Source organism: Pongo pygmaeus, chromosome 4 (genome assembly GCF_028885625.2).
Source record: "Pongo pygmaeus isolate AG05252 chromosome 4, NHGRI_mPonPyg2-v2.0_pri, whole genome shotgun sequence".
In the NCBI taxonomy this organism is placed as follows: Eukaryota; Metazoa; Chordata; class Mammalia; order Primates; family Hominidae; genus Pongo; species Pongo pygmaeus.
Window position 1 is genome coordinate 120,885,133 of NC_072377.2, and position 27,428 is coordinate 120,912,560.

A 27,428-nucleotide genomic window follows, 5' to 3' on the forward strand; every position below is an offset into this window, starting at 1 on the left:
GACTCCTCCTTTTTTCCCATTTGTCACATCCAATTCATCAGCAAATCCTGTTAGCCTACCTTCAAAATATATCCAGAGTCTGATCACTTCTCCGTTTCACCATTATCTCACTGGTCCACACCGCCATCATTTTCATCTGGGGTTTTGCAATAGCTTTAAAACTGGTCTCCCTGCTTCTGAACTTACGTCACTAGAATCTAATCCCAAATAGCAGCCAGAATAATACTTTAATTCATTCGTTAAAATCATGTCCATCCTCTGGTCACAATCAGTGTAAAAGCCAAAACCCATACCACCTGGCCACTTTTGCAGCTCTCAGGCTTTGTCTTCTCCACTTCTACCCCTCGTTCACTCCACTCTGGCCACCCTGCCTCCTGCCCATTCCCACCTCAGACTCTCGTTTCTCCCTCTTCCTGCGAAACCATTTCCTCGGATATCCACAGGGCTCACTCCATCATTTCCAGCAGGTCCTTGCTCCAACGTCAGTGTCTCAGCCAGGCCTTCCCTGACCACATAAATAGCAACTCCCCATACTTCTTCCTATCCCCTTACCCTATTCTACTTTTCTTCATAGCACTTATTGCCATCTGACCTTGTATGTATTTACCTGTTTGTTTCATGCCTGTCTCCTACCACTTAGTGGTAAGCTTCATCAGGGCAGAAATGGACTCTTTCGTTAGCCACCGTAACCCCAGCAATTAGAACAGCACCTGGCACATCCTATACCTGCAGTCAATATTTGCTGAGTGAATGAGTGAATAACCACACCTTACCACATTTAATGTCAATCACATTAAGACCACTGAGGCATGTACTATAAACTAGGTAATATTTAAAACAAATGAGCAGCTTTCTGTCAAGAAATGCTCCCAAATGTAGAGGTTTTTAAAAATGTACTTTATTTGTCTAATGTTGCAGTAGACAGCCTGTGGTACTTTTTTTTTTTAATCCGCTTTGTTGGATGATGCTACTTGCTGGTTACTTCAGATGGTCACTTCCACAGACCACGAGGAAAAGGAGAGCTAGCTTTATGTCATCACCTCCATCTTGCCATCTGTGATCTATGTTAGTCAGCTGGAGCTGCTAAAACAAAATACCACAGGCTTCATGGCTTAAACAACAGAAATGGATTTCCTCAAAATTCTGGCTACTAGAAGCCTAAGATCCAGGTTCTGGGCAATTTGTGTTCTGGCAAGGTCTCTCTTTCTCCTACTGACTTACAGTTCAACACCTTTTCACCATGTCCTCACATGGCTTCTCTCTGATGCATGAGAGCAGAGAGAGAGAGATGTTGAGAGAGAGAGTTAGTTCTCCGGTGTTTCTTCTTAGAAGGGTACTAATCCCATAGAATCAAGGCCCCATCCCATGACTTCATTTAAGCTTCCTTACTCCTAATATAGTCACACTGGAGATTAAGGTGTCAACATATGAAATTTGAGAGAACACAAACATTGAGACCTTAACAGCCTCCCTTTCAGGCGTAGCTGAGTCCTGTGATATCCCAGGCCTGCTCTTGCCTGGGCTGGCTTACATAAAGGAGGGGCCAGGAGGGCTAGTGGCTTGAATCTCACATTCAGAAAAGTTCTCTAATGATCTATTTTGACCTTTTCTTCAAATAATGTTCACACATACCATATACATTAAAATGTTATATATAATGTATTTATATGTATATGAAATATATAAAAAAATGCATAACATACATACCCCAAAGCATTGCATTTTTATTTTACAAATTAAATATTAATATTTGCACAGGTGAAGCTTGTTTTAGCACTTCTTATTTTTTCATGGAATGGAAGGATGAAAGGTCTGGCCCTATCTCAATGTCAGAGAGTCCTTTCCTTCTAGATTTGGGCACAGTGTCCACCAAGCTGGCCATCCTTATTAATCTTATCATCCCAACATTGGCCCTTCCTGGCAGAAATTCTTTCCTATGTTTTACTGTCTATATAGCTGTGTGCTTCTTGTCCGCTAACTGTGACTCCCACCCATCTCTTGCCTTCCAAACCTCATTTTTATAGTCTTTTCTTCTCTGGGACTTCTCCAAAATGAACAATGTCTCCCATATCCTCAGTGTCTTCACTGACTCATCTTTCTATCTCCTACTTCACCCCTACTATGGCAGGCAAAAGGATCCCAAGCACTTTGTGGCCATTTTTGGGTGACAAGGACTTTATCAGTTGTCAGGGTAGAGGCAAAAACGTGAAACCTGCTCCGCCACGATGGAGTTCACAGAGAAGCCCCTACAGGGGCACAGAGACCTGGTTCTATAAAATGAGGGACTCTGCTGAGATGTTGTTTGGCTCTTGGGGAGGCAGCATATGTGTGAAAAAGCAAAGGCTTGAGACCTAGAAAATCCAGGTGAGCCCAGGCAACTCTGAGCTTTTATTTTCTTTTGAGATTATGTATCTGAAATCTCCAAGCAATAAGTGTTTGGAGTACAAAAAGGACCCTAGTGAATAAACATGGCAAGCATGCTCTTGAAGCTTTATGGGGGAATGTGTGATTTCCCCATCAATTGTCCCAGTGTCTTCTGCATTGGCGTAACTCAGGCCTGGGGTCAACTTTCCAGGATGACTGTGAGAGAGCCCATAATTGAGGCTCACATTTCCTTGGAATCAAACCGGGGTGTGGGGATCAAGGTGCTTGCCACAAAGACATCTTGCAACTTTCTTTGATAATGAATTTGGGACAAAGACTCTATTTTAAAAAATACACACGAAAAAAGTAGTGATAATGGAAAAGAGAAGATAAACTGAAAACATGCAAAGTTTTAAAAAAGACAAAAGTAGGAGATTATCAAAGCAGCACCCTTCTGGGCTGAAATCTTCCCCAAACACTGAAACAATGGCCATGTGGATACTATTCTAACAGCTTTGGAGTATTATCCCATTCAGTTTTTATAATAATGATTCTAATATGTAAGTCTTTTTATGATTTTCATTCAATAGACAGGGCAAATGAGGCAACCAAATATTAAGAAGACTTGGCCAAAATTTTATAGGTGTGAAGTAGCGAGGCAGAGTCAGCACCCACGCACCTACTGCTCTGCGTGGTCAGGCAAAGAGGGTACGCATCTTCTGCGCAGTTGGTTCCTTGTTTCAGCCCTTTGGGAAAATACACATAAGTCCAAAATGTCTTTGAGGCATGCGGCGTTTAAGGTTACCGCTAATTTAACAAAATGAAGGTTGGTCCAAAATGTGTGTAATGTTATGGCGAATCTTTCTCTAACACAATTTCAGCAAATTGTTTACATTTAAATGTGTCCTCATTCAAACAAAAACCAAATTATAGGAAAATCTTAATTACAAAGGAGATAAAGCAGAGGTTGGTAATTTGATTTATGAAAAAGATTATTTGCTTTTGAGAGGGATCAATGTTGAAGAAAGCTCTTGATTCAGGCTTAATGTCTAACCTGACTAAAATTATACTTACAACCTATGTCTGTTGCATGAAGAATGAATGCACCGTAGGTTCTGCGCTTCCAAGTGTGTGGTCAATTTCTTCTGGACAGTGTTGGGCATGGCCGTGTACACCAGTTGATTTTCCTCTTGAGCTGGTTCCAGAAACAGTGAAATACAAAAATGTTTTCTCTTCTTAGAGTATGAGCTTCTAACAACAACAACAAAAATCAACCTCCTGCACTGGGATAACTGACTATCCACTTGGAAATTAGTAAACTTAATTCCTATCTCACGCCACTTTCAGAAATAAATTTCAGATGGATTAAATATCTAAAAGTAAAAGAAAAACAAAAACAAAATATCAGAGTTAAAAATATGAGGGTTAAATGAGTACATGAGATAACGCAATTATGATCTTGGGGGAGAGAAAGTCTTTTTAAGACACTAAAAGCAAAACCTGTAAAGGAAAAAAATAGAAAGTGTGACTATTTCCAAAATAAAAATTTTCCAAGGCAAAATATACTATAAATAAAGTAAAAAGACAGAAGGCACATTAAGAGAAAATATTTGCAACCTAATTTGCAGACAAAGGATTAGCATATAGAATATATAAGGGAGTTATACAAATTTAATAAGACAATGATAAACAATTTGATAGGAAAAATTGGGAAAAACACATAAAGGGGCAATACTTAGGAAAAAAAATGAAATTGATCAATATATATCCCAGATGTTCACCTTCAACATCAATCAGGAGAATATAAATTTAAGCAGTAATATAATATTTTCTTGTACTCATCAGATTGGCAAAGATATTAAAGGTTGATAATACTAAATGTTGACAAATATATGTTGATAATACCAAATGTTCAAACAGCCTCATAAATTACTAGTGAGAATATAAATTGGTATAGCCACCTTAGAGGACAATTGGACAATATCTATTAAAATTGATAATGTGCAGATTCTGTGACCCAGCAAGTCATCTGTGAGAAACATTCACCTTTGTACACAAAAAGGCATGTATAAAGATTCTCATTGCAGAATTGTTGGTGATTGAAAAAAAAAAGAAATGACTTAAATAATTATCAATATGGTGATAGTTATTTAAAATAGTTAATAGACTGGGCAGAGATTAGTCAATGGTTACAAACTCACTGTTAGATAGGAATAAGTTCTGTGTTCTATTATATAGTAGAGACTAGAGTTAGCAGTAATGGATTGTATGTTTCAAGTACTTAGAAGATAGGCTTTTGAATGTTCTCATCACAAAGAAATGATAAATGTGTAAGGTGATAGATATGCTAATTACCCTGATTTGATCTTTACACATGTATACACATAAGAAAACAGCACATTGTACCCCGTAAATGTGTACAAATTATATGTCAATTATAAAAAATAAAATAGTTAATAGAATCTGGTAATTATATATTAGAATATTATGCAGCAGTTAAAAAATAACAAGCACCCATATACTACTTCAAAAATTCACCAAGATATATTTTACAAAAAACAAGTTAAGGAAGCCTACGCACAGCAGGATTTTTTAAAGTGCACAGAATAAAAATAACTTCATAAATCTATGGGTACATTTTATTTTCTGTTTTAGAAAAAAATCTGAATACATGCTTATACTTAGAAATTGATTATGAAGGTCAGACAAAAACAAGAAATGGGGAACGTATTCACTATTTAATAAATGGTGCTGGGAAAACTGGCTAGTCATATGTAGAAAGGTGAAACTGGATCCCTTCTTTATACCTTATACAAAAATTAATTCAAAATGGATTAAAGACTTAAATGTTAGACCTAAAACCATAAAAAACCCTAGAAGAAAACCTAGGCAATACCATTCAGGACATAGGCATGGGCAAGGACTTCATGACTAAAACACCAAAAGCAATGGCAACAAAAGCCAAAATTGATAAATGGGATCTGATTAAACTAAAGAGCTTCTGCACAGCAAAAGAAACTACCATCAGAGTGGACAGACAACCTACAGAATGGGAGAACATTTTTACAATCTACCCATCTGACAAAGGGCTGATATCCAGAATCTACAAAGAAAAATCAAATAACCCCATCAAAAAGTGAGTGAAGAATATGAACAGACACTTCTCAAAAGAAGACATTTATACAGCCAACAGACACATGAAAAAAATGCTTATCATCACTGACCATAAGAGAAATGCAAATCAAAACCACAATGAGATACCATCTCACACCAGTTAGAATGGTGATCATTAAAAAGTCAGGAAACAACAGGTGCTGGAGAGGACTTGGAGAAAGAGGAATACTTTTGCACTGTTGGTGGGACTGTAAACTAGTTCAACCATTGTGGAAGACAGTGTGGCAATTCCTCAAGGATCTAGAACTAGAAATACCATTTGACCCAGCCATCCCATTACTGGCTATATACCCAAAGGATTTTAAATCATGCTGCTATAAAGACTCATGCACACATATGTTTATTGTGGCACTATTCACAATAGCAAAGACTTGGAACCAACCCAAATATCCATCAGTGATAGATTGGATTAAGAAAATATGGCACATATACACCATGGAATACTATGCAACCATAAAAAAGGGTGAGTTCATGTCCTTTGTAGGGACATGGATGAAGCTGGAAACCGTCATTCTGAGCAAACTATTGCAAGGACAGAAAACCAAATACCACATGTTCTCACTTATAGGTGGGAATTGAACAATGAAAACACTTGGATACAGGGTGGGGAACATCACACACCGGGGCCTGTTGTGGGGTGGGGGGAGGGGAGAGGGATGGCATTAGGAGATATACCTAATGTAAATGTCAAGTTAACGGGTGCAGCACACCAACATGGCACATGTATACATATGTAACAAAGCTGTATGTTGTGCACATGTACCCTAGAACTTAAAGTATATAAAAAAAATTAAAAAACAAAAGAAATTGATTATGGAGGTCAGAAATGGGGAAAAAGCATCTAGGTACAGGGGTGTATTGCTATAGACTGAACATGTATGTACCCCCAAAATTCATATGTTGAATTCCTAATCCCCGGTAAGGCTGCATTTGGAATAAGGAAGTAATTAGGGTTAGATGAGGTCAGAAGGGGCAGGATGGGGTCCTGAGTCAATGGGATTATTGTCCTTATAAGAAGAGACACAGCTAGGCACAGTGGCTCACGCCTGTAATCCCAGCATTTTGGGAGGCCAACACAGGCAGATCACCTGAGGTCAGGAGTTTGATACCTGCCTGGCCAACATGGCAAAACCCTGTCTCTACTAAAAATACAAAAATTAGCCAGGTGTGGTGGTAGGCACCTGTAATCCCAGTTACTCTGGAAGCTGAGGCAGGAGAATCGCTTGAACCCAGGAGATGGAGGTTGCAGTAAACCAAGATCGTGCCATTGCACTCTAGCCTAGGTGACAGAGTGAGACTCCATCTCAAAAAAAAAAAAAAAAAAAGAGAGACACTAGAGAACTCTCTCTCCTCTCCCTCAGTCCCTTTCTTTTTCTCTCTCTCTTCTTGCACAGCAGAGAGGAAAGTCCATGTGAAGACACAGTGAGAAGGCCAGAAGGCATCCATCCGCAAGCCAGGAAAAGAGCCCTCATCCGAAACCAAATGTTGTGAGAACTTGATCTTGGACTTCCCAGCCTCCAGAACTGTGAGAAAATTAATTTCTGTTATCTAAGCCACACAGTCTGTAGTATACTGTTATGGCAGCCTGAGCAGATTATGACAGATGTCAAAGAGAACTTCAGCCTTAGCTGATATGTTAGCTGTAATCTTTTAATGTTTTAGAATGAGAATGTATGTATGTATTACTCATGTGATTAAAACATTAGCTTTTTAAAGTCAACTTTCTCTTCCCTCTTCCCCCATAACCACCCTTTTCCCCTTTATCTTCCTTTAAACAATATTAATTAAGGCCTGTTGCAGACATATACATTCTGAGCCTTCCAACAAAATTTTTCAAAAAGACCTCTCTTCAGGTCAGTCCCTGAAAATAAATCTTCTCACTACAGAACTCAGGGGTGTGTTTATTTATTTTTGTTTAATAAAATATTTATTGAACTTTTATTAAAGTTCAATTAACTTTGTTTATTATAAAACAATATTATACTGATATTGTCGGAAATTTAAAGACAAGACAATTTCCTCATTACCCCTCCACTGGAAACACTGACCTGGTTTCCATTTTTAGGTGTTACTTTCTGGGCTATCTATATGCTTACCTTTTTTTTGGTAGTCATCAAATGGTTTATATAATTTTGTACATAACTTTTTCACTTAGCATAAAACCTTTATAATTGCCATTTTAATGGCTACTCAACATTTTATTCAGTTTTAATTGACTTATCTATTCCCCAGTGGTCGATATCTAGGCCATTTGCAACTTGTTACTATAGATAATGTTGAATAAACATTTTCACATACATGAATTTTAAAATTTGAGTTATTTCCCTAAAATAAGTTCTCAGGGGTATTACTAAACCACACGATACAAGCAGATTTTATGACTATTGATCAAAATTACTCAGTAGAGTTCCGAAGCCTCATGCCAATTGATGATGCCACCAGCAACGTGCAAATATACTCCATTTTCAGCATGGGTAATACAATGTCAAAGTTTTTGCCGATGTAAAAACTTCAGAGGGGGATTCCTCAGATCATCTAAGACTACTCGGTAAGCTGATTGAAAACCATAGCGATACATAAAAGGACATGGATTATCTTTTCCAGCTGGGCATCCATCTCCTTTCTCTAGGAACAGCACACTGAGGTCTTCTGCTCTCTCAATCCCTGTGGTTTGACAGGACCCCAGCCCCACCCTCAGATTTAGGAATTAGCATATGACCCAGCTTGGTCATTTTCTCTTTCTCCTTCTCTCTTCCTTAATTTCTCTCTATCACACACACACACGGGGTGAGGGGTGTATCCAGCAACCAAAGCAGAGCCAGGAGGAAAAAGTAAGTCCTGGTGACAGTGTTCGAGTCCCTCCATCCAGCTGGCAATGATGCCAGACTACCCCGGGATTCAGGGCCACTATACAGAGTTGAGCCAACTGTGTGAACTGCAGAGCATTCACAGCCAAAGGGGTAAACAGGTGCTGAAATCTGTTGTGTGTATCTGGGAATAAGGGTGTGTCTATTCAGAGAAAGACACTTGTTTATTGTTTTTTGTGTGTTTCTTTTTTTTTTTTTTTTTTTTTTTTTTTTACTAAAGGTCCCCATTGCTTGCCAAGCCAAATGCTCACTCAGGAGCCCCTTTTTTCCATTCTCAGAAGGTGCTATGCAGGCTGCCAATAGCTTTGCAGTTATGTGAACCAATAAATCTCCCCTCTTAACTGAAGTCAGTTTGAGGTCTCTTTCTGTCACTTAGAACTGCATGAATCCTGATTAATACATCAGAGAAGGGATTTTAAAACTGGGAGAGATCTTAAAAATTCCTGAGTACCTAGTGGAAACTCTGCAGATGAAGAGACTGAGGAGTTTAGCAACTTGCCCGAAATTATTATACCTCTATGTGAGCAGCAGGATTGCACTAAGAGACCGGTTCCCAAGTTAGCTTTCTCTGTAATAAAATATACTGCCCTTCTATTTAATACCTCTGATATCATTTTATAAGTTTGAGTTTGAGAATCGAATACTGCAAAGATGGTTTATCTCTTCTCAGCTACTGTGGCTACAACGTTGCTGTTCCCAAGTCAATATTGGCCTCTTTGGTATAACTTTGTGACTCAACTACCAGTATTTCTTAATGACATAAAGATTTGAAAAATAAAACATAATATGTGATTTGGTAAAATTATTGCTGTATATAAGAAGTCAACTCAGAAACTGCCAAAACACTTGTATTAATTTGTGAGAACACTATGATTAAGGAAATTAAACACTTGTACCCTTTCACCTAAGATTTAAAGAAATAATTTTTAGACATATTTACACCTATCCTTTAGCTGTTATTAAATACTGTTTAATTTGTGTGTGGTTATTTCCCAGGCCTAAGCAGAAAATTCATCATAGGACTTAGCAGACTCACAGCTAAGGTTCCAGAGGGGTAGCCCCAGGCCAGCGACCAACGAAATGCTAAAAGGCCTTAGTATGTCTTCTGACCACGCCCCATTTGGTTAATCACTCCTGCTTGCTTCTGATGTTCCTGAATTTTATTTATCCTGGAGAATCTGTCTTCTGCTCCATATGCCTGCTTAAGCTGAAAAAGCAGGGCGCTTTCAGCTTTTTGATAAATATAATGAAAGGCTGCCCAATTTCTCTGGGATTCTGTCAAAGCCTGTTGTAGTCTCTTCCCAGACAGAAGGGAGTAATTTTCTTCCACCAGACAGCCTTCTCTCAACCCAAATTTGCCCTGTGACAATATTGAATCTGATTATCTGCTAAATTCTATAGATGTCTTCTTGTTTTGAGGCCTAGTGTTTTTGACAGTGAACTTTGAACAAATTACTTTTCAAGGAGTAGGTCCTTTGCCTTCTGCTCATTGTGAAACCCATCTCAACAGAGCTCTCAAACTAGCTCCTCGTCTTATCTCATTTTGCCAGTGAAATGGTATTCAGAGAAAGGCATGGAGTGGGTGTTATCAACCTGGAGCTGGCCTTCCTCTCACTAGGAGCTGGACCCTGCCTCTGAGCTTGGATTTTATCTCCTGTGTCTCAGGAAACTTCCACTATCTATGCACCTTTGTATCATGTTTTAATCGTGCTCGAGTCTCACCTACCTAAAAAAAAATTCTTAATCTAAAATTTCCCTTTAGATATGGCCCTACCTTATTTTCTCCCCTTCAGCCCATATTCACTAAATATTTGTCTGCATGCACCATCTCTACTTCCCGATTTACACCATTCTATATAGGCCCCCTTTTAAAAACCTTTCCATAAAAACAGCTTTGGCTAAGGGCATTAGCCAAAGACACCTAAATGACCCAAATACAGTAGATCCTCCCTGAGCACTTGTTTATAATTTCCCTGCTGACTCCTTCTCTTCCATCTGGTCTCCAAACATTTGGGATCTGTAATGGGCCCCCTTTGCCTTTCTCTACATTCTTATTCATTCCCGTGATTTTAAAGACTATCCATATGTGATGACTCCTGAATATGCATCCTCAGTCCGTAGCTCTTCTCTGAGAATCAGCTCCATATGCTCAATTGCCTGTTTGACACCTCCATTTAGATGCCACATAGACATCATCACCCAAAGAGAAGTTTGCTTTTCTCCCCAAAAACCTGATTCATGCTTAGACTTCTCCATCTCTGTTTCTAGACTAGAAACTCAGGGACATGACTTGATTCCTCTTTACCCCTCATAATTAATCTATCATCAAATCCTGTCTGTACCATTTCCAAAATATGTCACGTCACTCTCTTCTTTTCTGTTCCAGTGCCACCAGCCCTGTTGAAGCCACTATAGTTTCTCAATTGTTTTGCAACAACTAACTTGTTTCTTGAGTCTAGTCTTGCTTCTGTCTAACCCATTATTCATACTTCATCCAGAATAAAGATACAAATTTCTTTATCGTGCTCTGTTGCATAAAACCATTTAGTTATTTGCCACTGAACTTAAATACTTGGCTTGGATAATCCTCTAGAATGTAAGCTTCCTGAGGACAGTTATCATTACTGCCTTGTTCTCTATTTTATCCGTAGTGCTTAACATCATATTTAACACACGGAAAGCATTTGACAGATATTTTTGAAGAAAAAAAATGAATAATAAGCACTCACCATACTGTATGTGGGGTTTTTAAAATGTTTTTTCTAAACTGGTATGTGAGCTCTGTGGAAAGGGAAACCATGAATTTTCTTCTTCAACCCTTTATACCTAATAGTTATCAAAAGGGTTTGTAATAATTATAAAATAATTGAAAATGATGGACGAGCCGTACATGGCAATAGAGTTGTATCCAAAAATGTAGTGCAGAGTGTAAGAGGTATGAAAGAAATTAGATATCTAACACAAAGATATCTAACACACAAAATATAATATCTAACACACAAAAATAAAAAATACATGCATGCAGACAGCAATATACATTTTGCAAAAGCACAAACACAAAGATATACATTACACACATCAGATTGGCTGCTTATAAAAGAATGTGGATGGGCTTGGGAAATAAAATAAAATAGAAAAATAACTGAAGTAAGCGAGGGAAAATATTTGTTAAATGAATGATGAATGGATTCTGCAGGTGGAATGAAACTCCAAGATGAGTAAGCATGAATCTTTAAGGTACAGCAAAACAGAGAACTGACTTCGTTTATAAAAATCCTTTTGTTGGGGATTTCCTCCAAGGTTTTGAGAATAAAGATGGAAACGAGGTTGCAATGGCCTGGTCAAGTTGTAATATTCTCAGAAAAGTGATTTCCATATCTGACTTTGCTGATCTCTAGGAAAGCGCCAGGCATGCCACTACATTCTTAGAGTTTATTTTTAACTCAATTTAATTAGGACAAGTAAATATATGTCATGTAGCACTCATAAGAGAAAAATGGATTATCACATTGTATTAATGAGGCTAGGCATTCAAAGTGTGGGACAATTGTCTTACAATCAAAACCTCAGGCTCCGTACTATATAATTTAAGATTTTTCCAAGGTCATCATATGATATATTTGTGGCTCAGCCTGAGTATACAGTCTGCACTTTTCTGTTTGAGAACCACAGGCTCCAGCACCTAAAGCACCAGAGGAGCCAAAGCAAAATTTAAAAATCTAAATAGACATTAAAGAACAAAGAAAAAGTAAGAAGGCAACATTGCAATAAATCTCATTATAAATAAATACTAGTATTTTATCAAGGAAGGCCAACCTCACTATCACACTATCATGGGCACATACGTGACACACACACACACACTCTGTTGTATAGCTTAAATTAGACAAATGTAATTCTGAAAACATTGTGCAACTGCAACTTTTCTTATGAGGTTTACTACTTGGTAACTGCAGCTGTGTTGCATAATTGATCATGAAATATTTATAAATCTGGGGGATTTGATTTTCAAACCTCATCAATGAATCTCACATATCAATTTAATTGCAATCATAAACTTGACTTCAGCATCTGGATTACCACATCCTATGTTTCTTGATCATCTTAACAGTTCTACTGTCTTCATTTCCAAACAGAGAAGGTATTAACTGGGGATCAGACTCCATTTATAAAATATAACCAACACATTCTGTAGTGAGGAATATAACCTGGAGTGTTTTTACTTAGTTGCTGTATCGAATTTGTCACAGGTAGTTTATCTAAATAATAATAACTAGCATTTCTTGAACACTATTATGTGCTGGATTTGGTTCATCAGAATGGTTGATACAAGTGGTTCTCAAACTTGAGTGTACCCCAGAATTCTCAGGAGGGCTTTGTTAAAACACAGACTGCAGGTCCCATCTTTAGACTTTCTGAGTTAGCAGGTGCTATGGTTTGGACATGATCTGTTGGCTCCACAAAGTTTCATGTTGAAATTTGGTCCCCACTGTTGGAGGTGGGGCCTGGCGGGGAGGTTTATGGGTCATGGGTGTGAATCCTTTATGAATAGCTTGGTGTCATTCTTGAGGGAGTGAGTTCTCACTCTGTTACCATGAGAACTTGTTCTTGTAAAGAGCCTGGCACCTCCTCCTCTCTCTCTTGATTCCTGCTCTTGCCATATGGCCGGCTCCTCCTGCCTTTCACCATGAGTGAAAGCAGCCTGAGGCCCTCACCAGAAGCAGATGCTGGTACCCTGCTTTTTGTACAGTCTGAAGAACCATGAGCCAAATAAACCTGTTTTCTTTATAAATTACCCAGTCTCAGGTATTCCTTTATAGCAATACAAATGGACTAAGACAACAGGTCAGGGTTGGAGCTTGAGAATTTACATTTCTAACCAATTCCCAGGTAATGGTAATGTTGCTGACCCAGGGACAACACATTGAGAACCATTGGTTTCTGCTATGCTGCAGTAGGAACTAAGCTCCAAAGTCTCTTGCTTTTGCTAAGTCCTATGTGGGTGGCAGCCCTCCCTCATCTTATGGCTATGCCATGTGCATACACAGCTTCCATGGTAGCTGCAACCCAGCAAGAGAGGGATGGAAGAAGCACGGAAACTCCTTGACCACCTGGGACATGGATCCCTTGGCTCTCCATCCATTAACTAAAACTCATCCCAGGAGCCTCTGGAGATCCCATGAATATTCTTTCTGCCACTTGGGTGCTTTACATTTACAGTCCTTTCTTTTCACCACAAAGCTGAAAAGCAGGTGTGCGTATACTGGATTCAGAGTTAGAAAATTTGAGCCTCAGGGTAATTAACTACCTTCATAGATCACACAGCTACCAGGTAAGAGGTGGTGGAACCAGGATTTAAATCCATGGCTGTCTAACCACACAGATGGTGTGATGTCCTCTTCAGACTACTCCAAACATGCTGAAATGGCTAATTCAGCTCAAGGTTGGCACGGAGTACACTGCCTAAGAAATGCATCTGACACCAATAGAAAAGATCCGCAGTTGAGGGCTTGTAGCAGGCTCCTGCCTCAACTTTCTTTTTTTTTTTTCCCCCTCCAAGACAGAGTCTTTCTCTGTCACCTAGGCTGCCAGGCTGGAGTGGCTCAGCCTTGGTTCACTGCAGCCTCTGCCTCCTGGGTTCAAGTGATTATCCTGCCTCATCATCCCAAGTAGCTGGAGTTACAGACGCGTGCCAACATGCCTGGCTAATATTTTTGTGTTTTTAATAGAGACGGGGTTTCACCATGTTGACCAAGCTGGTCTTGAACTCCTGACCTCTGGTGATCTGCCTACCTGGGTCTCCCAAAGTGCTGGGATTACAGGTGTGAGCCATGGTGCCTGGCCTTTCTTTCTATATAGAGTCTGCAACCTGAAAGTCTTTCGAAGCAGAATGAAATAACCTGTGTATTTTCATAGTGTCTTATACTCATGTGGTGGCTAGATATTTTGAGGAAAGAAATCCTGAAGAGAGATAAAAAAAGATATTTAGAGAATAAAACACTAGATGATGGCAGAAGAAAGGTCATCACAAGTCATTATAGATGGAGTTCTTATTTGGAAACATTGAGGAGAAGTTGAGACTGCCCAGCTCTTAGTCTAATTGGTGATTTTGAGAAGCTTCCAGCCATGCACCTCTTTTCCCTCTTCCTCTGTCTACAGCTTGATCGCATCACAAATAATATCTATTTTGAGTTTTAAATACGAATTTTAATTGAGTGACTTGGAACACAGTGATACCTACATAACATGTGTGGAAGAGTTTGAACACAATGTTGACATTGTGTTGAGAAAAAAAAATCAAAAAAGTAAATTGAAGGGTGCTGTTGGGTATCTCCCACAATGCTAGGGTTTCCCATGCTTCCCAGCCTTTCTCGAATATCTCCCCACCGCACCCCCCCATCCCCTCACCCCTACCCATCTTGCTTGGACAGCTCCTACTTCCTGCTTCCTCCAAAAAAACTTGATCATTCACTGTGCTTCCCACCACTCCTAAGCCAGGCACACTGTCCAGTTGATCTGTTTCTCATCATATTACTATAGTGGCTGTTTCATATGTGAGATTCTTAAAAGCAAGGCCTGTACCTTTTACTCTGCAATCGTTATTTCTAAGCATATTGCCTACAGCATGGAATAATGAGTGAATGAAGCACATTGTTTAATTGGATTCACTAGGATTCGTTTGAGGTGGCCAGTCACATGGTTCACAGCCGAAGAAAGTTACAGACAGTTTATCTTTTTATTTCTTTGAAGGTCATTAATAGTTTAAAGAAAATGATGATTTTCCAAGTGCACAGAACCTCTGAATGTAGTTAAATAAATATACTGTTACAATGGAAACAGAAATGTCAACTCAGATCCACTTTACTAATTGGGCCTATAACTCATTTAAGGTCGATTTCTGGTACCAATTATATTCAATTTTTAAATTTCCTTTTCTCTATTCCTTTTTCATGTGGGAACCACATTTTGGTTTACATATCAAGAGTTGATTCATTGACCTTAATTTTTCTGAGAGTTGATTTTTTTTTACAGCTTTGATCACAACTAGATTGACTTCTTCAGTCACATAATTTGGGGAAATTTGTCAAGGTATGCAATCCATGTATGGACACTGAACTACTGGTGATTACCCTGTGGGTAGGACCTTTCACTTGAGGATGTTGTCTGAACAGTAACATTGCTCAGAACAATTCTGAACTTATATACAGAGGACATTTTCATATGGATCTAATAAAAAGCCTTCTTGAAATATTGTATTTTCGTTATTATCAACCTAGACCATTGCTCCATCACAGAAATAGGTCAAATTCCACAATCCCACCACTGCTGCTGCTGCTACTACTTCTACTGCTACCGCCACTACTTCTATTGCTACCGCCACTACGACTACGCACTACCTCTCTTACTCCACTATAACTACTATACCTATACACACACTCACACATACATGAACACACTCAATTCCACAAGCACCCAAATTATGTTGCAGTTGGGGCTGGTTTTAATAAGTATTAATTTATGTATGTTTTCAGTCATTCATTCAACAAAGATCCACTGAGTGTCTACTCTCTCCAGGTAACTTTTACCTATGAGAGATGAACAAAGCAAAGTCTCCATCCTCATGAAGTGTAAATCCTGTTGCAAACAATAGACAAGCAGACAATCAGATGAGAAAGCAATGCAATTTCCGGTAGTGGGAAATGCTATGAAGAAAAATAAAGCAGAGTGCTGGAGTCAGAAGTAACCTGGTGGAGACTGGGGAAGGCAGGTTATTTTTAAGTTTCCTATTGCTGCCATAAGAAATTACCATATACCTGATGGCTTAAAATAATGCAAATTTATTATCCTACTGTTCTGGAGGTCAAAAGTTCAAAACGGGTCTCACTGGGCTAAAATAAAAATGTCAGCAAGACGACATTCTTTCTGGGGGCTCTAGGGGAAAAACTGTTTCCCTGCTTTTTTCAGCTTCTAGAAGTCACCTGCATTCTTTGGCTCAGTGCCCTTTCTCTGTCTTCAGAGTCAGCAGCCTAGCATCTTCAAATCTGTCACTTACTCTCACCCTCTCATGAGGACCCTTATGATTATGTTAGGCCCATCCCAATTATACAGGACAATCTTCCCATCTCAATATTCTTCATCATACCTGCAAGGCCTCTTTTGCCATGTAAGGTAACATAATCACAAGTTTCAGGGATTAGGATGTGGACATCTATCAGGGCTGCTAGTCTCCTTCCTACAGGGTGATCAGGGAAGTTCTCTTTGAGGATTTCTTTCACCTTACAGCAGAGACCTACATGACCTGAGTGAGTCACTGGAGGACCTGGTAGGAGGCTCTTCCAGGAAAGAGCAAGTGTAGAAGTCCTTTGGCACATATGAGGTGCCAAGCAGAGAAAAGGCCCATGTGGCTGGTACAGAGTGGGGAAAAGGGATGGAAAAGGGGAGGGTCTGAGGTCCCAGAGGAAAGCTGGGGCTGCAGATGTGGGCTTTGCAGGTCCTCCTAAAATGCAATTGGGGATTTCATCCTGAGTGGGATAGGAAGCTTACTGGAAGATTCTTAGAGCGGACAGGCATGATCTCATATGTTTATAGAACTCAATGAACTTGTAGAAATTCCTTTCTTAGCAAAGGGTTTAGGAGCATATTGAACTGCTTCCCAGGCTCTTTGGTGAGTCACTCAGTGAAGAGGGCGATGTGTCCTAAACCAGAAAGGAAGAGTGAGATGTCATGAGAGTCCTCTGCCCTCCCTCCTCTCCCTCCTCTGAGGGGCTGAAATCCTGTGTTGACGGGTCTGGCTGGGTGTTAAGAATGTCAGGTGGGAAGCAGAGTGGAAAGTGATAACTTCTTAATACATGCTTTAGTAGAGGAGCTGAGATGATCTTGGCTCTTTTTCTTTATTTTTATTTTTTCCAACATGAGCAAAGACAAAAAGATATCTAAATGTTGGGAATATAAGCTTTCTGGCAGAGAGACCTGAGAAAACATGTAGTCTATAAAATAGCTTGTATATAATTAATCTAATTAAAAATCACTATCATCCCGTTCTATCCCCCAAGATATTAAGATAAGTTAGCTATCCAGAAATATCTTTATAATGTTTTTGTAATGGCATACTTGGTAATGTAATTTTACCTGCAAATTAAATTCGTCTGGGATGATTTTCCAGTCATACAACCATATTGGTTGTTGTTTTATCATCACTACTTACATTCTTCAAGAATTTTTGTATTAAGTATTTCCATGATCTTGGCTGGCATTAAAATTAAACTGATGAATTTAATGTTATAAGCATAACTTTTTTCTCTTTAATTATAAAGGATTTTAGGAAAATGGTGTGTTTGTAGTGATCTTTAACTAAATGGGAAACTAAATGTTTGTATGAACATAACATAGCTCTCTACCTCTGGAGATCATACAATAATTATTTTAAAATCAAGATACTTTCTATTTTCTTTTTGAAGCTCTTTTTTTTTTAAGTTTGAAGTCAGCAGCCTAGGACCAAAGACAATAAAATTCACAGTTTTGCAGCTGCTATTCTTGTTTATAGGATCTGGGGCTATAGCTAAACCTACAGTTTTGTTTGGAGAAGAAAGAGCCCTCCCTGGGAATGTGCAAAAGACATCCTGACAAGAGATTAAATGCTGTGTTCACAGCAAGACTTCATAAGGGCAGAGCATCAATCAAGAATTTAGGGGAGCAGGAAGAGATGATTGCATTTATCTTGGCAAGGTCCATGTTATTACAGCACAAGACTGTAGCCCAGTGTGGACCATAACCATGCCTCCTGAAATAGCCCAAGTCAAAGAAAAGCATAACTGCCATAATTGTAAATAAGTGGCCCAGAGAAGTCTGCATTATATCACAGGGATTTTACACACAATTATAACATCAAACAGATTGTTAAAAATCAATTGAAATTTAAAAAAAAAAAAGACTAGATAAATAAAGCTGTCTCTCTGTGACCTTTCCCTTGAATTCTGCCATGGACATGGTGTGGTAAATTGTACACAAAGCAGGCTCCCAGCAATTAAGAAGCCATTTACGCCTTATAAAGCCTTGAACATTGGGTTTTAATTAAGAATTTCAGTTATTGTAAGGCAAATCATTTTTCTTCCTTGGATAAAAGGGATTGAAAAGAAGACACTCTTAAGAAGTTTTGACAGTAAAGATTGTGCTAGAGGAACTAGAGAAAGTTAAGAAGAAAAAAATAGGAAAGAAAAGAGGTGAGAAATAGAGGATAAAATAGAAGAAAACCATCAATGTACTGAATAGGAAGAAACAGAAGCAGCAAGCTTACCTTGGAAAGGCGAAAGGGAGAATGTTTTCTCACATGTTAATATTTAGAACATGGCTAATACTTGGCTGTTCTTATTAGCTGAAATAAGCTGAATGCCAAATCTAGATGAAAAGTGAAAAATGTAATCCGTTATCCAGATGTTTCCAAATCTCTGGATTTTTGGCATCAAATAGTTAAAACATCTCAATGATCAACTTAACTTGTTGTTTTGTGTTTATACATGTTGACATTATTAGAAAGCCAAACTTTGCCTGGTGCCTGTCCACACAAAATAGGTGTCCAACTCTGAACCTGTTTAATGTATAGTTACACTTCATGGCAGACTCTTCAAGCATGCTTTTGCTTGGGCTGTGGTGCAGTGCTATGCCACCACTATCTCCGTATATTAGAAGGAGACTTAATGTTAGGCACAATGTCATCACCCTGAAAAGAGGTGACGGTGTTTTGAAAGATATTGCAAATTACTTGGAAAGGATAAGAATGCCTGTCTTTCAACAGCTTGATCTTCACTGGTGTTCAAGTATTTTAAAAATCATTTTAATTTGGAAAAGATTGAAGAACATATTCTGAAACTAGTGAAAAAACAAAAAAACAACACACTAAAACAGGGGTCTTCAAGTGCTTTCCATAAAAAGCCAGATAGAAAATATTTTGGGCTTTATGGGCCATCTCATCTCTGACACTACGTCTCAACTCTGCCACTATCCCATGAAAGCAGCCACAGACGATACATACATGAATGAGCATAGCTGTGTGCCAATAAAACTTTACTTTTGGACAATAACATTTGCATTTCATAGAACTTTCATGCATCACAAGATAGTCTTCTTTAGATATTTGTCCAACCATTTAAAATATAAAAATGACTCTTAGCTCTTGCACTATGCAAAAACAGGCAGTAGGCAGCATTTGGCCTGTGAGCTATAGTTTGTTAACCTCTACCCTAAAACATGAGAGATTTAGATTAATAATAATAATGCAATAATAATAGTAAACATTTGTAGCATGTTTAAAATGTGCCAGGACTATACTAAACACTGTACATGTTCTATAGCAATTATGTCCTCAAAATAGCCCCATCAGACAGATACTATTATTTTCTTCATTATACAAAGAAGAAATGAAAATGCAGATTTCAAGTAACAGAGCCACTGTATCCAGTCATGTGGATTGCATAGTGTGCATAGGTGCCCATTCAAGGAAGTGAGTCAAAAATGACCCCTCCAGTCTCCTAGGACTTCATCTACCCAAAGGGGTACCTGTCTCTAATTTGCACCAAGGTCCTAGGGCTAGTCTTTTAAGTAACTTGTCCAAGGCCACATTTATTAAGTGTCAGGGTTAGGATTCGAAGTGAGGACTTTCAATCCAAAGACTCTGCTAAGCTGCTGAGGCAATTTCCTGCATACGTTTTGAATATATTTTATGTTCTAGAGGTAGTTTTTGCACAAATCTTGTGTGTTTCTTCATAAATTCCCTCTTAGTTACCTAGGACTAATAGATTCAGTTACTCTAAGGTGACTTTGTTCCTGAAATTAGACATGTTTGTCCTCATAGTTGCTTCATGCAACAATGTATCAAAGTATCAGAAGACATTAAACAGCACTAGCACCGAACAATTATAAAAATGAAAATATTGTGAGATTGCAAACACTTGTTTCCTCTTTACTTCTGTAATTCTTTCTCAACCTAGTCAAGACAACTTATTTTCAAAGGGGCTAAGGTGAACGGCAGCTTAAAATAGCAAACTGAAATATATTGTACCATTTTTGCCTGTAATATTACTTAAATAAACCGTCACCCCCAGTGTGATCAGTTGATTGTGAGCTCAGCTAAATAGCCTGCTAAAGTCATAATTCCAACTTGCCAAAGTGAATTCCATTCTTCAAAACATTTTCTTCCACTATTTCTTGTACACATTTCCTTCTCCATCTATCCCTAATGTAGGCCTTCACCTCCCTTTTTTCCTAGATACTAAAATGGCCTCCCCTATACTCAGCTTAGCTCTAATTTCACAAGCTATCAATAGTCTATCATAGTGACTTTATGTTAATCTTAGAATGCTGTTTTAAAAATCATTTCACAGTCCAGTTTGAGGCTCTCCACTGGGGTCCTGTTTATGGTGTCCATACAAATGTCTGAGCCAGGCACTCAAGACCCTCTAAGGGTGGTCCAGCTTTATTTATCTAGTTGTTCACTATTCCCTCAGTTCAGTCCATCACATGCATTTCCTTCTTATCCTCACTCTTGAATACATGTGCACACGCCCATCTCTGAGTGCTTGCTTACACTGTCTGTGTTTGGAGAGCCCTGCTTCTTCCTCTGTGCATCCGTACTTTCACACCCTCTGCTGAGGTGCCATGCCACATTCTACCTTCTCCAGAGAGTTTCACTGGGTTCCCAGCTCAGGATCTTATCTCTTTCTACCACAGGTTCTATTATTCAGCTACTTTCTGTTTGCGATGTTCTCAGATTTTCTTTGCCTCTGTATTCTGCAGGCCAGAAGATTGTAAACTCTAACGGCAGGATTGCTGCATTCTCCTACAGCAGCCATGAGATCCTCATGCCAGACTCTGATCTACAAACAATGCTTCATCTTTTGCTTTTTATATCTCAACCTAAGATCTGATTATGATTTTCTCATTCTGTTGGGCCTGTGAAAAAACAAGCCAACAAGCAAAACACCACTAAATTTTAGCTCATCTTGGGATAATGTAACTTCTCCCCTGGGGCTGTTCTGGCATCTTCCACAGAGCCAAGTGGTGAGGAGGTTAGAGACACTGGGTCCTCTGTTACTGCACAGAGGGTAGGCCTGAGAGCTTGTCATCTCTGTCCTCAGTTTTAATGATCTTCTGCTGTTCCCGTGTCATGCTGTGAGCCCAGGAATCTTTGTAAAGGCTGCTTATATTTCTGTCAATGTGCACAATGTAGCCATCCCTCTCCAGGCTGGCAGGCTTCCTAGTGGGCTGCTTAATGTGGGACACAATTCCTCTCTGCTCTTGAAACTGGTCCCAGACCTCCGCCTCTTCCACCATTCCCCAAGCCCAGGGAACTGGAGTTTGGAGGAACTTCTCCATTCCCGTTTCTTTTGAACAGAGAATCTCTTTCCCCAAGGGTTTAGGCTTTTATAAAACAAAGACACAAAAGCTTGTGGTTTGCCCTGTTTCCCACTCTTTTCTGTGTCTCTTCCAATTGAGTAGAGATCTGATCTTGTACTAGAATGGGGGTGAGGTGGGAGAGATTTACTGGAAAGGGAAGAAAAAATGAGAAATACAGAGAAGAAGTAAAATAAATGAATATTTAAAAATAGTAACCATCTGTATACTTTTTTTTTATTTCCTACTTTATCTTATACACAGCATTGTTGGCAATGCAGAAGGAGCTTAATAAAGACTTTCTCCATTAACTCGTAGAGCTCAGTCTTTGCATTTTCTGTGAAAATGATGAGAACTTCCATTTCTACCACCAGAATTTTTAAGGCATTCTTTTATGTTTTGTTTTCTTTAGTTTTACAGCTGCATTAGGTTTAACCAACATTGTTACAATTTTAGCAAAAAGGCATCCTTTTTTTAAATAGATGCCTTTTTCATCCTAATGTAACATCCTTTTCTGTAGAAAGGCATGAGGAAGAAATGTAGAATCTGTTTACAAAAAGGAACTTTGGCTCTCAATGAAATCACCAGGTAAGTAGGTGAAGGTGAAGTCTGAGCAAGCAACTGGCAGGAGAACCCCCTCTGCTTACCTAATTCCTTGGTATAATTAATTCATTCACAAACAATGCCTATCTGGGTTCTGCCAGGTACATCCCTGTCTGAACACCTTGTTTCATCCAGATGAATCCTAGGTATTTCTGCTGGATTTTAAAAGATGCTACAAACAAAGCATACTCAGGGAACATTCAGTATCAATAGCTGGATACTTCTACATCAGCCTTAAGGGACCCAAACTGCAAAAGCAGCAGAGGGTAGTGGTGCCAGCACTGTAGCCAGACCTTGTGGCTTGAATTGCAGGTCTTATTAGCTGTGGGTCCTATGGCATGGGCACTTCTGATCCCTCTATTTTCTTCTTTGTAAACAAGTAGGGATAAATATACTCATATCGTAAGACTATTAGGAAGAGCAAATGAGAAAATACATCCTCTGCCTTGAACACTGTCGGACACATGGCAAATGTAATGTTGCATTAGTTATTAATATCATCAGATCTTTGTTCTCTCCTTTTTGTCTGCCATTCCCTTCCTGATTACACCTCTTTACCCAACAAAACCTCTGAAAAAAACACATCTAAAATTTTACCATTTACCATTCTGTTCAACATAATTGGAACTGCAAATGACTTCATATAACCTGTCATTTTAGGACACTTGGAATCATGTCCTGCTTAAAGCCATTGCTTTGAAATGGGCAACTGCATTCTGATTTTTGCATTCCATCCAGGTCTTTATGCAACTGTATTTCCAGTCAGTCTTTAGTTATGTTAGTTTAAGCATGTTAGATATAAAGAATCAGAAGCCCAATAAAAAGTAGCTTCAATATACAAAAAAAGCACATATAGTGGTCTATATATCTAGAAGTCTACCAGTAAGAAAAAACTCTGGATGGTAAAATTCAGTGACTCAACAATGTCGTTGAGGTTTCTTTCCATTTTTCCTCTGCCTACCACAACGGCAGATTCCCTCTGAGACTAGCCTTACCTAGGTGGTGATATGACTTAGCCTTACTTCACGGTGGTAATTTGACTGCTGACATTTTCTCAAGATACTTGCTCTCACATATGTCCTTGGAGACAGCCAGAGAGATGCCCATTTCCAGAAGCTTTCAGAAAAGAGAAAGGATACTTCTCAGAGGTTACAGAAAATTTCTTCTCCAGTCTTATTGGCCCACATATTGTGTCATCCATGCTTGAAGCAATCACTGTAGCCAGGGGAGGGGAGCACACTGAGTAGGTTATGCCTGAACTACATACCCCACCCTCAGTGGGAACAGCGGACAATCAGTCTCCTTCAATGGGCAAGGACTCATGGGAGGTGTGGCTACCTGAAAAAAAAAAACCAGGACAAGTACCCAAAGAAGGGGGAGTGGACCCTATGGTGGTGTATTAGTTCATTCTTGCATTACTATAAAAAAAACTTGAAACTGGGTAATTTATACAGAAAAGAGGTTTAACTGGCTCATGGTTCTACAGGCTGTACAGGAAGCATGATGCTGGCATCTGCTCAGCTTCTGGGGAAGCCTCAGGAAACTTACAATAATGGGGAAAGCAAAGGGGGAGCATGCACATCACATGGCCAGAGTAGGAGCAAGAGAACAAGGAGGAAACTGTTACACGCTAAATAGCCAGATCTCATGAGAACTCATTCACTATCGTGAGAACAGCACCAAGAGGATGGTGCTAAACCATTCATAAGAAAACCACCCCTTGGCTGGGTGCAGTGGCTCATGCCTGTAATTCTAGCACTTTGGCTGAGGTAGACGGATCACTAGAGGTCAGGAGGTTGAGACCAACCAGGCCAACATGATGAAACCCTGTCTCTACTAAAAAAATACAGAAATTACCTGAGTGTGGTGGCAGGCACCTGTAATCCCAGCTACTTGGGAGGATGAGGCAGGAGAATTGTTTGAACCCAGGAGGCGGAGGTTGCTGTGAGCCAAGATCGTGCCACTGTACTCCAGCCTGGGTGACAGAGTGACACTCCATTTCAAAAAAAAAAAAAAGAAAGAAAGAAAGAAAGAAAATCACCCCCATGATCCAATCACTTCCAACCAGGCCCCACCTCCAACACTAGGGATTACAATTCCACATGAGATCTGGGCAGGGACACAGATCCAAACCATATCAGGAGGCCATTTCAATATCAATTCTAATAACCGTGCCACCCGACTAAAATCATTCTTCTGCTCTCTGCTAAAAATCTGATTTCACCTCTGCTAAAAATCTGATTTCACCTCATCATACTCAACACAGGACTGTTTCTATTTTTGTTTGCTTGTTTTGTTTTGTATTAACAGCAAATATCATGACCCATACATGTCTTGACCACACGGAATTGTAACTGGCCACAGCATTGAGTCAAAAGACACTACACTTGGCAAATTCATAGTGGAAATGACTATAAAGAGTAAAGTGCATACAAAGGCCTATTCATATATTTTAAAAGTAATTCTATATGGTGCCCTGCTTTTAAAAGTGGATTTTAGTGGAATTAGATTTGAACAGCTTGAACATATGTTTAGATACATTCAATTTTAGTTTCTAGCTAATCTGATGAACTAGCAGTGAATAGTATATGTCAAGGTGAACAGGTGCTTCAGCCTCTGGCCTACCAGCCCCAGTGTGATAATCTGCTGTTCTGCTGTTCTCGATCTGTTCCCACCAGGTCTCACATGAAGGAAGATGTTCACCCTGAGGACGAGGCCCCCGCATGCATTCTCAGTACGTTCATGTTTTCTTTACCCATTCCCTTCCATTGAAATGCAAGTGAATAAGAGACAAATTTTTTTATAGGTATGAATTTGAATCAGCCCTAATTTATAAGAAGAGAAAGGTTGTTTTCAAACTTTAGTTTTTGCATTAGATAAGTTTGGCTAGTTATGCTGCAACAAGAAACAACTCTTCGGGGCTTGCCACAGCAACATTTTGTTTTTCACTCAATGTGAACTTATAGCGGAGGGGATGCTCTGCTAATCAAGACCAGCCAGGCACCCCAGCTGGCGGAAACACCATCTGAAAGCAGCTCACAGGGTTACAGAGCTGAGCGAAGGTGACATCACCAATCACAAACTCATTCTTTATGTTTTTGCCCTGGAATGACATATCATTTTTGTTCTCATTTCATGAGCAAGATAAGTCACATAGGCCATGCCATGTGGGGACAAGGAAAAGCAATCTTAACATATGCTTTGAGAAGGAAAAATGGAGTATTTGTGAGTGTTCTAATTACCATTACAGATTTAAAAAGAGAAAAATCATTAGTAACAATGAGTTAGGATATACATCACTGTTCTGCTTGTTAATTGCACCTCCTGCTAGCCAATAAAAGCTTAGTTGTGCCATCTCTTAAGCTGAGGAGGTTCTTCCTGGACCATATATTCTGCATGTTTACTACATGGAAAGGGGGCTTTTTGGATATTTTGCTGATGTTGACCTATTGTTAAATTCTAGTTTAGCAAAATTTAACGTTGCACATATATTCGTATATATTGTAGCATATTGTATAGATAAACACAGAGCCACTCTATAATAGGTTCAAAACCAAAAGATAAAAATAGTTCTCCCATAACACAATGAATAACTAGAGTGAAAATTCCACTTAAATGGTTACCTAATATTAGTCTGTATAGAATCATCTTCTTTCTAGAAATACCTACATATGTATATTTATAATGCTTAGGAAAAACCTGGAAGTAAATTCATTAAAATGCTAATGATATCTGGTTATAATAGTAAATAGTATATTAATTTTTATTTTACTTTTCTTTTATCTGCATTTTCTAAATTTTCAATGATGAATGTCCTAAATAGTAAAATTATTATCTCATTGCATTTGTGGTCAGGTGAAATAACTGAAAGCAACTGTGATAGGTAGGATTCTGAGATAGCCCCAAGATCCCAAGATTCCTCCCTGCAGTGTACCTTGTATATAAGGAACACACCTTGTATAATCCTCTCCTATTGAGTGTGGGCGGCACTGTGAATACCGTGGGATATCGCTCCTGTCACTATGTTATGTTATATGACAAAAGGGATTTTGTGGATGTAATTCAGGTCCAAAATAAGTTGAGTCTGAGTTAATCAAAAGAGATATTGCCTTGGGTGGGCCTGAGCTAATACAGAGACAAGCAGCAGCAGAGGCCTTCCTCTACTGACCGTGAGGAAGTAAGCTGCCCAGTTGGTAGAGGAGGGGACCATGGTTCAGCATGAGAAGGTGGCATCTGGGAGGCCTGACTGACAGCCAGCAAGAAAACTGGAACCTCAGGAATATAGCTGCAAGGAAATGAATTCTACCAACAACCGGCAACCTTGGAAGAGGGCTCTTCCTCTCAGATGAGCTAGCAGCCCTAACCTACTACTTGATTTTAGCCTGGCGAAGTCTTGAGCAGAGACCCCAGCTAACCCATGCCTGGACTGCTAACCCAACAGGATCAATAGATAATGAATTTGTGCTGTGTTAAGTCACTAAGTTTGTGGCCAATTTGTTACACAGTAAAGAAAAAAACAAAACAAAACAAAATACACAGTAATGTCAACATCTGTCAAAAGATTGTTCTGCATAAAGTCAAGAAAAAGTGAGGATAAACACATATTTAAAAAAAATTTTTTTTCAAATGGAAATCAAAATTGCAGTTAGCTTTGTGGGAAGTTTGTTATTGGGAAGGGGCAGGCGGGAGCCTGCTGGAAATGTTCTACATCTTGATCCAGGTAGTGATTGGTACAGATATTAAAATTCATTGAGATGTATACTTAATGACCTGTGTGTCTGTACTTACATCCCAATAAAAAATAACGAACTAAAGCCAGTGAACTTGACATCAATCATTACGAAAATTCTCTTAGGCAAGTCTATGTGTCTTGAGCATGATAGGCACTCAAGAAATACTTTTCTTTATTGTAGTAAAATACACATAACATACAATTTGCTATTTTAATCATTTTAAGTGTACAATTCAGTGACATTAAGTACACTGGCATTGTTGTGCAACCAGCACCACTATTTATCTCCAGAGCTTTTTCAC

General features: G+C 39.0%; 1 long non-coding RNA gene across 1 annotated transcript in view; it reads left to right on the forward strand.

Annotated features, from left to right (window-relative positions):
- The window catches only part of LOC134739605 (uncharacterized), a 36,845-nt gene extending 9,670 nt beyond the window's left edge, over window positions 1-27,175 (forward strand). Inside the window, exons 2-3 of the long non-coding RNA XR_010126434.1 lie at window positions 6,936-7,063; window positions 25,073-27,175. This is a non-coding gene — a long non-coding RNA (uncharacterized LOC134739605). The remainder of the gene's footprint in view (window positions 1-6,935; window positions 7,064-25,072) is intronic.
- The last annotated feature ends 253 nt before the right edge of the window (window positions 27,176-27,428 follow it).